Source organism: Harpia harpyja, chromosome W (assembly GCF_026419915.1).
Source record: "Harpia harpyja isolate bHarHar1 chromosome W, bHarHar1 primary haplotype, whole genome shotgun sequence".
Classification (NCBI taxonomy): Eukaryota; Metazoa; Chordata; class Aves; order Accipitriformes; family Accipitridae; genus Harpia; species Harpia harpyja.
In genome coordinates, this window is record NC_068968.1 from 35,840,302 (window position 1) to 35,855,105 (window position 14,804).

The window sequence follows — 14,804 nt, forward strand, 5'->3', positions numbered from 1 at the left end:
GCAGTAGCACAAATATAAGAGGAAAAGGTATCAATAGAAACATGCACAAATTTCAAGGAGCCAAAGGCAGATACATGTGTAACATCACTTTGCCAAATGGCATTAGAGTGTAAACCACGTGGGTTAACTCCAATGCTCACTGCATCAGAAGCAACTCTTTGACAATCTGGACAAGAACGAATTATATCTTTAGCCTGTGCTTTTGTCAAATTAAACATCTTTTGCAATGCTGCAGCATTTTGGTGAAAAAAGGAGTGAGAGGCCACAGCAGAGTGGAATTGCACTGTGCCAACAGTAAAAGTGTCAGCCACGGCATTGCCTTTAGTCAAAGGTCCTGGCAGCACAGTGTGCGACCTAATGTGACAAATAAACAAAGGATAAGCTCTTTTATTTAAAAGAGTTTGCAATTCCAAAAATTTGTTGAATAAGTCTTCATCATTTATCTCCTTTAAGTAAGATCCTGGTAATCGCTGTACAACACGTACGACATATTCTGAATCAGAAACAATATTGAGTGGTTCCGATGGAAATAAAGCTAAAGCGTGTAAAACAGCCTGTAATTCCACACGCTGTGCGGAACCTTGTAACAGAACAACAGACGTCTGCCATACTCCATTATCTAGCCAGGCAACTACACCTCGTCCAGTTTTTCCAGAGCCATCCACAAAAACTGTACGAGCATTAACAACAGGAGTATCTGATACTATCGTCTGTGGTTTGATGTTTAATGTGTGAAGGTTTTGCAGTAACTTACATTTAGGCAGTGAGAAAGAAATTTTGTTCGTGAAGTCGGCCAGTGCGATTTGCAGTGATTGTGATTGAACAAAAAGGTAATCAAAATCTTGTTTTGAAAAAGGAAGATACAAGGTATCGGGATCAAAACCAATGAGACACTGAATGTGTGACCGTGCTTTTTGTACCACAGTCACAATCATTTCTAAAGGCTGTGTAATAGTTTTCTTTAAAGTGTGAGAGAGAAACACCCATTCCAAATATAAAATTTTCTGAGCGACTTCATCATGTTGCCCTATAATAGCAAAAGGTTGGTTTGGACCTCGTATGACATATACATCAACAGGTAAAGTTAAGTCCCTTCTATAGGCTTGTAATGTAGATATCTTTTGTGAAACTAAATTTAACTCTTCCTTGGCAGCTGGACTTAAGATCCGTGGTGATGTTAAATCAGGATCACCTCTCAGAATGTTAAAGAGATTACTTAATTCCTCTGTGGTTATACCTAACATGGGTCGTACCCAGTTTATTGTTCCTAATAATTTTTGAGCATCGTTCAGAGTTCGTATATCTGTCTGCAACTTTAATGATTGAGGCTGAACTGTTCTTTCCATAAGAATCCACCCTAAATATTTCCAGGGCGGCATCTTTTGAATTTTTTCTGTAGCAATTTGAAGTCCAAAGGTGTGCAAAGAATTTACAAGATGTTGCACAACACTTTCCAAATACTGTGTTGTTTCTGTTGCAATTAAAATATCATCCATATAATGATATATTATAGCATTTGGAAATGCATCTTGGCTCGGTTGAATAGCCGCAGCAACTACTATCTGACATATAGTAGGACTATTCATCATGCCCTGAGGTAGCACTGTCCACTGATAACGCTGCATAGGCTCGGCGTTATTTACACTAGGCACTGAAAAGGCAAAATGTGCACAATCATCAGGATGTAAAGGAATCATGAAGAAGCAGTCTTTTAAATCAATGACTTGTAATTCCCACTCTTTAGGGATCATTGTAGGATTTGGCGTCCCCGGCTGGGTAATCCCCATAGGTTGTAACACTGCATTTATCGCTTGTAAATCCTGCAATAATCTCCATTTTCCTGACTTTTTTGGAATAACAAAAATCGGCATGTTCCATGGACTAGTTGAAGTGACAATGTGTCCTTGCTGCAACTGCTCTTGAATTAATTTATGTGCTTGTATCAATTTGTCCCCTTTTAACGGCCACTGATCGAACCAAACAGGCGCAGAGGTTAGCCACGTAAGTTTGAGCAGGGGTTTTATATCAGTGACCCTTAGGATAAATTTGAATTGACTGTGGTTAGGGTAATGTGCCATTGTTTCAATAAATCTCTGCCCCACAAATTTACAGATGAGTCAAGTACATAAGGCTGAATCCATGCTTCATGCTTCTCAGGCCCCTTTACTGACAAAAGTTTGGCACTTCGCATGGGCTGTCGAGTGCCTCCTATACCAACAATTGTAGAAAGAGCTATTTGCAATGGCCACGAAGTTGGCCAGTCCTTTTTTGATATTATAGAAACGTCTGCTCCAGTATCTAGCACTCCTGAAAACCATCTACCCTCAATTTGCAATTTTAAAATCGGCTGTTGCTGTGTTATTTCCTGTGACCATAATACAAAAGGTCTCCCGGTGCTACCAAAGCTACCATCGCCTCGATTATTTTGCATGTTTTGAGGTACCCAACAAGGAAGCAATATTAATTGAGCTATTTTTGTGTTCGCCGGAATTGTACATGGAATTTGCATTGAAGCTAGCATGATTTTAATTTCCCCTTGATAATCTGAATCAATAACTCCAGGGTATACAATTATTCCCTGTGTCGTAGCACTAGATCGTCCAATTATTAATCCTAACATGCCATCAGGCAAAGGTCCAAATATTGCAGTCCCCACAATATAAATTCTCTGTTCTTTTATTGAGAGGTCGGCTGCTGTTGCCAAATCCAGCCCGGCACTCCCTGTAGTTGCGGGCTGGAGGTCATAGATGGTTCTTGCGTGCTGCCTGTTTGTGTAGCAGTCCAATCGGCTCGTGGTGCCTCCGCTGAATTCCAGACCCTGTTGGTTTGCGGGGCACCGGGTCTCACGCCCCTCCTGTAGTTTCCCTGGAAGAGATTACCTTCTTTGTCAAATTTCAATTTGTGTTGATTCACCTAATGATATCCTTTACTACAATGAGGGCAGAAGTGATTTGCAGGTTTATCACATTTGGATTTTTGTCGTTTAGGACATTGCTTAGCCATATGTCCCAATTTTCCACAGTCAAAGCATTTCACAGTAACTTGATTAACATTTAGTTGCTGTGACAGTGCAGCAGCTAACATGTTAATTCTATGAGTTTCTGTCCCTACGTTTTGACATATCTTAATATACTGCCCAACGTCAGTAGCTCTTCCTCTAACTGATTTCAGTGCAGCCTGACAGTCTGTATTTGCATTCTCATAAGCCAATTGAAATAATAATGCTTTTGCAGCTTCCTGATTTTCTACCTGCCGTGTTATCGCAGCTTGAAGGCGATCAATAAAAGATACATACGGTTCCTGAGAGCCCTGTCATATAGAGGCAAATGAAGTGGTACCTTGCCCAGTTTCGGGTACATGTCGTAAAGCCATGATCGCGATATGAGTGGCTTGATTGAAAACTTGCTTTGGCAAAGCTGCTTGTGCCTGAGGTGTAATGTAAGGGCCTGTTCCTTGTAACATGTTTTGATCTATAAGTATCCCTGATGACAAGTTGTCCATAATTTGTTCCACTGACAAATCATTGTATTCTAATTGCCATACAGAATACTGAGCAGAAGTCAACACCGTTTTCATAAGCAATTTCCAGTCCCAAGGAGTCATAGTATAAGTGCCTCCAATTGTTTCCACTAGTCCCATTCTAAATGAATTGTGTAACCCATTTTCACGAATTGATTTCCATAATTCTTTTATCATTTCATAAGGTAAACCGTCATGCTGTGGTGGATTATGAGGTTTGTATATAAGAGGAAAAGTGAACATGGTATCTCCTTGCTGTAGAGCTTTTTCTCGACAGCGTTGCATCAAGGTATGTGTATTTTTTCCCAAATCATTAAGTGAATTGTCACATTTAGCATCAAAGTCTGGTAAAGGCAGAGCTGAAGGCACTATAATGTTTTCTCCGCAACGCTGTAAAGCAGGAGCCACAGGATTAGACAGAGGCACAGAGTTAGAGGGATTAGTAGAAGGAGATACAGGCAGTGCAGCAAAGCCAGGTTCTGTTTTAAGTTCTGCAAACCCTGGAGAGGGAGTACCAGGCGATTGGGGTGGGCGGGTGGGGGATGGCGGCTGCCGCGGCGGCTGTGGCGGGCGCAGAGGCCGCGGGAGGCGGCGGCGGCGGCGGCGAGGGGGGTGCAAAAGCGGCGGGAGGCAGCGGCGAGGCGGCGGGGACCTGTATGCGGTGGTGAGGGTCGGCAACCCCGCGGAGCCCGTGCTGTCCGCCCGCTGCCTGCCTGTCTGCCTGCCGGCGGGATGTGTGCGTTAACGGTGTTAGTGCAGGCGGTGGTGGACGTAATGAGGGATATAAATCCGGTTCCTTTTCAGAGTCCACCCTGCCTGATACAAAAGAATTATTATTGGAATCAGAATCCTGCTCATTAGCGGCCTGCTTACAGACTGTCTCCTCAAAAGCAATATCAGGTTGTATTGGTATGATTTTCACTGTCGGCTGTAAATGCACCAGTGCAGTATAAATAAATCTCCATGTCATAATTAAATTTTCTGATACACCAAAGGCCAAACTTTTTCGCATTTGTAAACGCTTCCCAACTCTTTCCCAAACCTTGCTATCAAAAGTTCCCTTTGTGGGAAACCAGTTACAATTATCCTTTACCCATATTAAAAGAGAAGCAATTTCTCCCTCTGTTATTTTATACCCAGAGGCCTGTAAAATCTGCTGCAAAGCATTTAAGTAGAGCTTATGCTCCTGAGAAACTGATTGCCCCATGCTACCGCAATCTCGCAACTCACCCGTTCCACAGGGGTTGCTGTTACCTATTTTCTCGGAGTCGTGGCCACTTCTTCAAAACTCTCCCCGTTAGATTGGGTGGTCTCAGCAGTGAAAGGGAATCACCTCTTTTCTTCTTCTCTCCATCATGTCGTCTTCTTCTCTTGATCACATTGTCTTCTTCTCTTGATCACGTCAGGCTCACCATCTGCGGCGACTGAATCAAGCACTCAAGCTCTCTGTGCAAGATTCCCTTTCACAAAAGGATCAAACTAAGATATGTTTCAACAAGGGTCTGGAAAGAACTAATGGCATACAGCCAATACTACTAACACAGGAGGGCATATCTGGCCCAGCTGGGATGTTTGCCAGTCCTCAGAACAGTTAAAAATAAAAACATTCCATACACATACTCGTGACTGTCTTCAGCCACATCTTCCCAGGCCTACACAAGGCCATCCTCCAACCTGACCTTGTGAAACTAGTTCTTCAAAAGCTTGGCAAACATGCAGCACAGCAAATTCTAACGGTCACTCTTGAAAACAAATGCCAGGTGTTCTGAGCTGCTCCCACACCCACCTGCTCTGGTGTGGGGTCCTCCACGGGCTGCAGGTGGATATCTGCTCCACCGTGGACCTCCCTGGGCTGCAGGGGGACAACCCATCTCACCATGGTCTTCACTACGGGCTGCAGGGGAATCTCTGCTCCGGTGCCTGGAGCATTTCCTTCCCCTCCTTCTTCACTGACCTTGGTGGCTGCAGGGTTGTTTCTCTTACATGTTCTCACTCTCTCTCCGGCTGCCGTTTCTGTCTGTCCTGCAACTTTTTTTCCTTCTTAAAAAATGTTATCACAGAGGCGTTACCACTATCGCTGATTGGCTCGGCCTTGGCCGACGGCAGGTCTGTCTTAGAGCCGGCTGGTATTGGCTCTGTTGGACACAGGGGAAGCTTCCAGAAGCCACCCCTGTAACCCCCCCGCTACCAAAACCTTGCCACACAAAGCCAATACAGCATCAAAGATTACCTTTGAATTTCTGAAAATCACTCAGGCTATTCTATTAATTTATCTTGTTCTGAAGTTAATCACTTACTCCCATGTCTTAGGTGTAAGATGTATGATCCTTCTTCTGTTGATTCAGCTTGACTGGGTTTCAAGCCAGCCATGGAGGGAGAGACACATAGGCTTAATAAGCAGCTTATGCATATTGTTTTATAAGCACCTGCATTCTATTAATCATATCTAAAACAATTTCTAATCATTAGTTTTATGTCTAATATGAATAGTCTTAGAAACAATAAGGCTTAAGGCCTAGTTCCTTTTACAACTTGGCACTGGTGAGACCGCACCTTGAGTACTGTGTTCAGTTTTGGGCCCCTCACTACAAGACAGACATTAAGGTGTTGGAGCGTGTCCAAAGAAGAGCAACAAAGCTGGTGAAGGGCCTGGAGCACAAGTCTTGTGAGGAGCAGCTGAGGGAACTGGGGTTGTTTAGCCTGGAGCAAAGGAGGCTGAGGGGAGTCCTTATCAATCTCTACAACTACCTGAAAGGAGGTTGTAGCGAGGGGGGTGTCAGTCTCTTTTCCCAAGTAGCAAGTGATAGGACAAGAATAAATGGCCTCAAGTTGTGCCAGGGGAGGTTTAGATTGGCTATTAGGAAATATTTCTTCACCAAAAGGGTTGTCAAGCACTGGAACAGGCTGCCCAGGGAAGTGGTTGAGTCACCATCCCCGGAGGTATTAAAAAGATGTGTAGATGTGGCGCTTAGGGACATGGTTTAGTGATGGACTTGGTAGTGTTAGGTTAACGGTTGGACTGGATGATCTTAAGGGTCTTTTCCAACCTAAATGATTCTATGATTCTTTGATTCTAAGTTAAATGAGTTGCAATTGAAAAGCCATTGTACAGGATAAAAATGGATTGAAAGCCTCTGATGATGCTTGTATTTAATAAGGAGTCATTTCCACCAGGTTTTTTCCAAAGCCAAGCTATATTAGATATAGTTTCAGTAAATTTTTCTTATCCTTATTGGGGAAACTCCAGTTTAGAGTTATGTTGCTGTTTTAAGGGATATTATCTGTTAATTAGGTAAACTGTGCCTTTAAACTTTTCCTAGTGACACCAGCTGTCTGAAATCTACATAGTGTTATTCTTTGCATTACAAAATAGTACTTAAAAGGTCTAAATGAGATTGGATATTCTTGTGCTGGTCTTAGTTTTCTAGTTGTTTAAACTGGATGGCCTACTGAAGTGCACTGTAGCCCTCCTTACCTGAGTGACCAGATTTCCTTCAAAAGTAAAAAGACTAAAATATATGAGCTAAAAGTATCTTGAAATTTAAGAGAAAAGAAGTTGTTAAATGAAAACCTAACACCTACCACATGGACTTTATAATTCTCATATTTTTTGTTAACTTATGGGTTAGTAATAACACTTGTGACTTCCCAGATGTAAAAAGGAAAGACTTACTGCAGTATGGCATCTCTTTACACACATGATAGAAAGACCTGGTATTTAAATACTTGCACACCAACATAATAGTATTACTTTTATGCAAATCCATACAGGTAACCTGAAATTACTGTTGTATAATTTTTTTTATTAAAGTGTGCACAAATCTATGGCTTGATTTGTGACTTTCTTAAAAAGAAATGATCATTTGTCAAAATTCAGTTTCTGGTTTCCAGGAAGTATTTACTTTGGCCTTAATTCAGAAGGAGATATTTCAAAGTCTCTTATGAAAAAAGTAAAAAATGTTTTCTGCATGTTTGGTGGTTTTACACTACCCATAACTTCATGACAGAAACAGTGCTGTACAACACGCACTACCCTGACTACCATATTAATATACAAGTTGAAATATTCTGCTTTTTACAAAGTCATTAAGAGCAGATAAGCATTGATTGATTAGAAGAAGGTGTTTAGAGAGTGTTCCAAAGTACTTCCCAATTGTGTTAAAGACAATTATTTGACACACTCTGAAATGTTATTTGTTACTGATTTTTGCTCCTATATATCTGAGCTTTATTATGTAATCACTTTGATTTTATTTTTAAAAACGTTATGTAAATTGTTGATTTCCTGAATACAATGCTCTGACAATTGCTCATACAAGTGTCTTAATGGACTCAAATGCATCACATTAATTACCATATCAAGCAAACTTTGCTAATGAGCTAAATGGTTCTCTTATTTGGGATTAAAGAGCAAAGCTGAATTCTTTTTCTGCTTTCCATGTCAGAAGTAAAAACTCTGCATGCCTCATGACAACCTCTATGTAATTGTTTTCTGTGTTTACCAGGTCCTAATCATTACACTGTACAAGCAAACTTATTGATTGCACAAAGTGGCTGCACAAACAGACTTTGCAAAATGCAGCTGAGCTTGCACACAGTCAAGCAAATTGAAGCAAAAAGCAAAAGAGCTTTCCCAGTCTCTCAATTTCTGGTTAACTGATGCAGCATAAGATAACACAGAAATATTATTTGCTCACTAGAAAGTGGGTGGATTTCTTGACTTGGATTATTCATAATTCTCTTCAGTAAAAAACGAGAGTTATATTTACATATTAGAGAATGAAGAGGACTGAGTGTAAAGATAGGTGTAAAGGAAAGCAGAATAGATCAGAAGTGTTTAGAATCTGATGAGGGCAGAAAACATAAGTGTACATAGGGCTCTTCTGCTCACTCACCATCAGGACCATGCACACAGACATCCCCATCACATGATGTAATACACAGGTATGCTCCACTGATGTCAGATACAAAAAATCCTGTGGTAGATTAGAAAGTCCTGTTTTAAATTAAGTTAGTTAGCCAAGATCATTCTGATCTTTTCTATTCTTCCTGTTTAATGGTGCCTCACCTGGAGCACCAATTCTGATCCTTTCCATTCTTCCTGATTGATGGTGCGTCCCTCCGGGCAGGAAAATGAACCACCGACCTGATACAGAGCGATTTAGCAGTCAAAGTGAGGAGGGGATACCTCCCCAAACGACCGCCGAAGACCATCCGAGACCCCTGCGCATGTGGAGGAGGCATCCGATGTGTTATGGTTACGTAATCCTATGCATATGCATTAGCATTACATAGTTTGAATATGCATTAGGTACTAATTATTACCCAGGAAATTTACAAGAAGGGTGTGAGGGAAAACCCAGGAAACTACAGAACTGTTCGTCTAACATCAGTACCTGGAAAAATTATGGAGAAGATCATACTGGGTGCTATTGAAAGGCATTTAAAGGACAATGGGATGATTGCATCAGGCACAGTCAACATGGGTTCACAAAGGGAAAGTCCTGTTTAGCTAATTCAATATACTTCTATGATACGGTGCCTCACCTAGTGCATGAAGGGAAGGCAATGGATGTAGTTTTTCTGGATTTTAGTAAGGTTTTTGATGCTGTCCCTCACAGCATCCTTCTAGACAAGTTGTCCAACTGTGAGATGACCAGGTACACGGTGCGCTGGGTGAAGAACTGGCTGAATGGCAGGGCTCAAAGGGTTGTAGTGAATGGGGCTACATCTGGCTGGCGACCGGTCACCAGCAGCGTTCCTCAGGGCTCAATTCTAGGGTAAGTTCTGTTCAATATTTTTATCAATACTCTGACCAGAATTAGAGAGGCCCTGCCTCCAGCCGGGTGGAGGAAAGGGATAACCGGGTCTATTGGACTGTGTGGATTTGATGGCCTGGCACGTTAGACCCACAGGAGTACAAGGCTCCAGTAGACACCTGCGCACAGTGCACTCTAATGCCATCAAGTTATACAGGGGCGGAACCCATCTGTATTTCTGGTGTGACAGGGGGATCCCAAGAGTTAACTGTATTGGAGGCTGAAGTAAGCCTAACTGGGAATGAATGGCAGAAACACCCCATTGTGACTGGCCCAGAGGCCCCGTGCATCCTTGGCATAGACTGTCTCAGGAGAGGGTATTTTAAGGACCCAAAGGGGTATCGATGGGCTTTTGGTATAGCTGCCTTGGAGACGGAGGGCACTGAACAGCTGTCTACCCTGCCTGGTCTCTCTCAAGACCCTTCGATTGTGGGGTTGCTGAGGGTTGAAGAACAACAAGTGCCAATTGCTACCACAATGGGGCACCAGCGGCAATATCGCACCAACCGAGACTCTCTGATTCCCATCCACAAGTTGATTCGCCAACTGGAGAGCCAAGGAGTGATCAGCAAAACTCGCTCACCCTTTAATAGTCCCGTATGGCCAGTGCGAAAGTCTAATGGGGAGTGGACACTAACAGTCGACTATCATGGCCTGAATGAACTCACAACGCCGCTGAGTGCTGCCATTCCGGGTATCCTATAACTTCAATACGAACAAGAGCCAAAGGCAGCCAAGTGGTATGGCACAATTGACATTGCTAATGCGTTTTTCTCAATCCCTCTGGCAGCAGAGTGTCGTCCACAATTTGCCTTTACTTGGAGGGGCATCCAGTACACTTGGAATCGGTTGCCCCAGGGGTGGAAACACAGCCCCACCATTTGCCATGGACTAATCCAGACTGCACTGGAAAAAGGTGAAGCTCCGGAACACCTGCAATACATTGATGACATCATCGTATGGGGCAACACAGCAGAAGAAGTCTTTGAGAAAGGGAAGAAAATAATCCAAATCCTTTTGAAGGCCGGTTTTGCCATAAAAGAAAGTAAGGTCAAGGGACCTGCACGGGAGATCCAGTTTTTAGGAATAAAATGGCAAGATGGGCGTTGTCAGATCCCCATGGATGTGATCAACAAAATAGCAGCTATGTCTCCATCGACTAATAAAAAGGAAACACAGGCCTTCTTTGGTGTCGTGGGTTTTTGGAGAATGCATATTCCAAATTACAGTCTGATTGTAAGCCCTCTCTATCAAGTGACCCAGAAGAAGAATGATTTTAAATGGGGCCCTGAGCAACAACAAGCCTTTGAACAAATTAAACGGGAGATTGTTCATGCAGTAGCCCTTGGACCAGTCCGGACAGGACAAGATGTTAAAAATGTGCTCTATACTGCAGCTGGGGAGAATGGCCCTACCTGGAGCCTCTGGCAGAAAGCACCTGGGGAGACCCGAGGCCGACCCCTGGGGTTTTGGAGTCGAGGATATCGGGGATCTGAAGCTCGCTATACTCCAACTGAAAGAGAGATATTGGCAGCATATGAAGGAGTTCAAGCTGCCTCAGAAGTGGTTGGTACTGAAACACAGCTCCTCTTAGCACCCCGACTGCCAGTGCTGGGCTGGATGTTCAAAGGGAGGGCCTCCTCTACACATCATGCAACTGATGCCACGTGGAGTAAGTGGATTGCACTGATCACACAACGAGCTCACATAGGAAACCCCAGTCGCCCAGGAATTTTGGAAGTGATCACGCAGCTCACTCAAGGATAGGGACCGGGTTATTACCTCTGGTTCTGCCTCTTCCTCCTGTTCCCGTGATGACCCTGGTTCGCCTTCATCCTTCGCTAAGCGAACTGATTTTTTTGTATATTTCTTTTTCTGTACGGGGGCAACTGATACTGGTGCAGGTTGGTCCGCTGGTTCAGTTGCAGTACTGCTCGCCGGGTCTTGCATAACCGCAGTGTCTCTTGCCATGGTTTGGGTAGCTGCCGTGCTCATTGCCGAGGCTGGAGGGGCTGCAGTGCCTGTCGCTGAGGTTTGGGTAGCCACAGTGCTCATCGCCGGGGCTGGAGGGACCTCAGTGCCCGTTGCCGAGGTTTGAGTGACCGCAGTGCTCATCGTTTTGTTGTTAGGTCCAGAGACCTTCTCTTCCCCTTGAGGGTACTGAGTGGTGTCGAACAGGGCTCGATAGGCATGGGCCAGGCCCCAGCACGTTGCAGTAATTTGTATCTCTCTGGAGCTGCCGGGGTGACAGCATACCTTTTCCAAATATTTTACTAGTTCTTCTGGATTCTGCACTTGTTCAGGGGTGAAGTTCCAAAACACTGGAGGTGCCCACTTTTCTAGGTACTTGCCCATACTACCCCACACACCCTGCCACTCATAATTATCCAGCCTTGGGGCAGATCTCTGGGTGATTTTCTTAAATAGTTGTTTAACCTTAAACGAGAGCTGAACCACATTCAGAAGCATGCTAATTCCTAGCAGTAGGGCTAGGACCGTGCTGGTCCCAACATCCCAAGAGTATTCAAATTTTTCAAAATTCTCAAACACCATTGTAACTGGACTGAAGGAGAAAGGAGAGGGGAAGAAAGGTATCCCACCCATAGACTGGTTTTCCAAGGAGGAAAGGTAAATGGTATAATTATTAATAGTTTCCCACAGATGGTTTCCACAGTATAAAGGTGACAATGCTGAGTGCAAATACCGGATTAATCCCACAGCCGACGACTTTATCATACCATAAACCAGTGTTATACAATACATCAAAGCGAAAACCTTAATCCACCTCCCACGGATGATAAGCAGCAGAAGAGGGACTACATACAGCAAGCGAGGTGATACATAACAGAACTTTAAAAACCAGAGCAACAACTCTAAGAACACATAAATCAACATAATGACCAGCGACTATTAGACCGATATAATGAATGCTTATAACAAATTTGTTTTAACAAGCTCTGCTCAGGTTTGTCATTATCTCAACCCTTCGTGCCCCACGTTGGGCGCCAAAAAGGACTGTCGTGGTTTAACCCCAGCCAGCAACTAAACACCACGCAGCCGCTCACTCATTCCCCCCCCACCCACTGGCATGGGGGAGAAAATCGGGAAAAGAAGCAAAACCCGTGGGTTGAGATAAGAACGGTTTAATAGAACAGAAAAGAAGAAACTAATAATGATAATGATAACACTAATAAAATGACAACAGTAATAATGAAAGGATTGGAATGTACAAATGATGCGCAGTGCAATTGCTCACCACCCACCGATCGACACCCAGCCAGTCCCCCGAGCGGCGATTCCCCCACCCCCACTTCCCCGTTCCTATACTAGATGGGACGTCACATGGTATGGAATACCCTGTTGGCCAGTTTGGGTCAGGTGCCCTGGCTGTGTCCTGTGCCAACTTCTTGTGCCCCTCCAGCTTTCTCGCTGGCTGGGCATGAGAAGCTGAAAAATCCTTGACATTAGTCTAAACACTACTGAGCAACAACTGAAGACATCAGTGTTATCAATATTCTTCGCATACTGAACTCAAAACATAGCACTGTACCAGCTACTAGGAAGACAGTTAACTCTATCCCAGCTGAAACCAGGACACAAGCAAGAATGAACTGTGATAAAACTGAGCAAAGTGCAGTAGTGATGCGACCAGGACTGCCTTCAACATGCAACAATCCAACGGTGCACACCATCCTCCTGGTCTGTCCAATGTCACCTGCTCGTCACACCGCACTGAAGCCCAATCCTGCTCTACCGACTGAGAGGACTTTGCACCATCCCTCCTGCCCAGAAAGACTGGTATGACAGATGGAGCCCAGAGTCGGGAACTAAATGAACTCAACGAACATTTAATGAACATAACCCATAAACTAAAGGAATGATATCTGTGTGTGTGTATACATATATATATATATATATATATCTCATTGTCTATATATCTCAAAGGGATGGAAAAGTTGATGATGATTGACCAGGATGTAACTGAAGGTATGGGAACTGAGCATGACGTCAATGGTATAGAATAAGGGGTGGATACTGTCCTGGTTTCAGATGGGATAGAGTTAATTGTCTTCCTAGTAGCTGGTACAGTGCTATGTTTTTGAGTTAGGTATGTGAAGAATGTTGATAACACTGATGTTTACAGTTGTTGCTACGTAATGTTTAGTCTCAAGTCAAGGATTTTTCAGCTTCTCAAGCCCAGCCAGCGAGAAAGCTGGAGGGGCACAAGAAGTTGGGAGGGGACACAGCCAGGGCAGCTGACCCAAAGTGGCCAACGGGGTATTCCATACCATGTGATGTCACATCTAGTATATAAACTGGGGGGAGTGGGGGCGGGGGGATTGCCGCTCGGGGACTAACTGGGCGTCGATCCGCGGGTGGTGAGCAATTGCACTGTGCATCACTTGTATATTCTAATCCTTTTATTATTACTGCTGTCATTTTATTAGTGTTATCATTATCATTATTAGTTTCTTCTTTTCTGTTCTATTAAACCATTGTTATCACAGCGCATGAGTTTTACTTCTTTTCCTCATTTTCTCCCCCATCCCACTGGGTGGGGGGTGAAGTGAGTGAGCGGCTGTGTGGTGCTTAGTTGCTGCCTGGGGTTAAACCACGACAACCCATCACTGGCATCTCAATAGGACCGAAGAGAAATTTTGCAAGCTTCCTTGTTGACACAGGGGCTCAGATGTCTGTAAATACTAAAAAAACATCAGAGGACCTAAATATCAAGCCTGGTCATCGTAAAATGAAATTTACAGGGATCTATGGAATTATGAGAGAATGCCCCACAGCAAAAATCAGCTTATGGCTCCTTGGTGAGTGGAAATTAACCCACGCCAAAGTGTTGGTTGGTTTTGCTGATACCAATATTTTAGGGTTCTATTTTTTGTATGGTAGAACATGGAAACTTCCCGATGGGTCAGTCTGGAGTTTCGCCGGACAAAGCGATGGAAAAGGAGCATGGCTTGAGGGGGACGAGCCTAAAACTGTAAATTTATTAGAGGTATCTATACCTCTACCCGTCAAAAATCACAACCGTAAAACAATACCCCTTTCCAGTGGCCGCACAATCAGGTATTGATGGGGTGCTGAAAGATTTAGAAAACCCAGGCATCATTACCCGTGTACACTCCCCATATAACTCTCCTGTCTGGCCCGTAAAAAAACCGAACGGACAATCGAGACTTATGATTGATTACAGGCGACTGAATGTCAGTACTGGACCTTTAACTGCTGCTGTGCCAAACATCGCAGAAATGGTAACTCAAATTCAGGGAGCATCTCACTCGTGGATGGCAACCCTAGATGTAAAGGATGTTTTTCATGATCCCACTGCAGGAACGCAATAAGGCCCAATTCTCATTTACTTGGAAAAGGATACAGTACACCTTTAACAGGCTGCCCCAGGGATATAAACACTCCCCCACCATTGCCCGCAATGCCTTGGTGAAGGTTTTAACA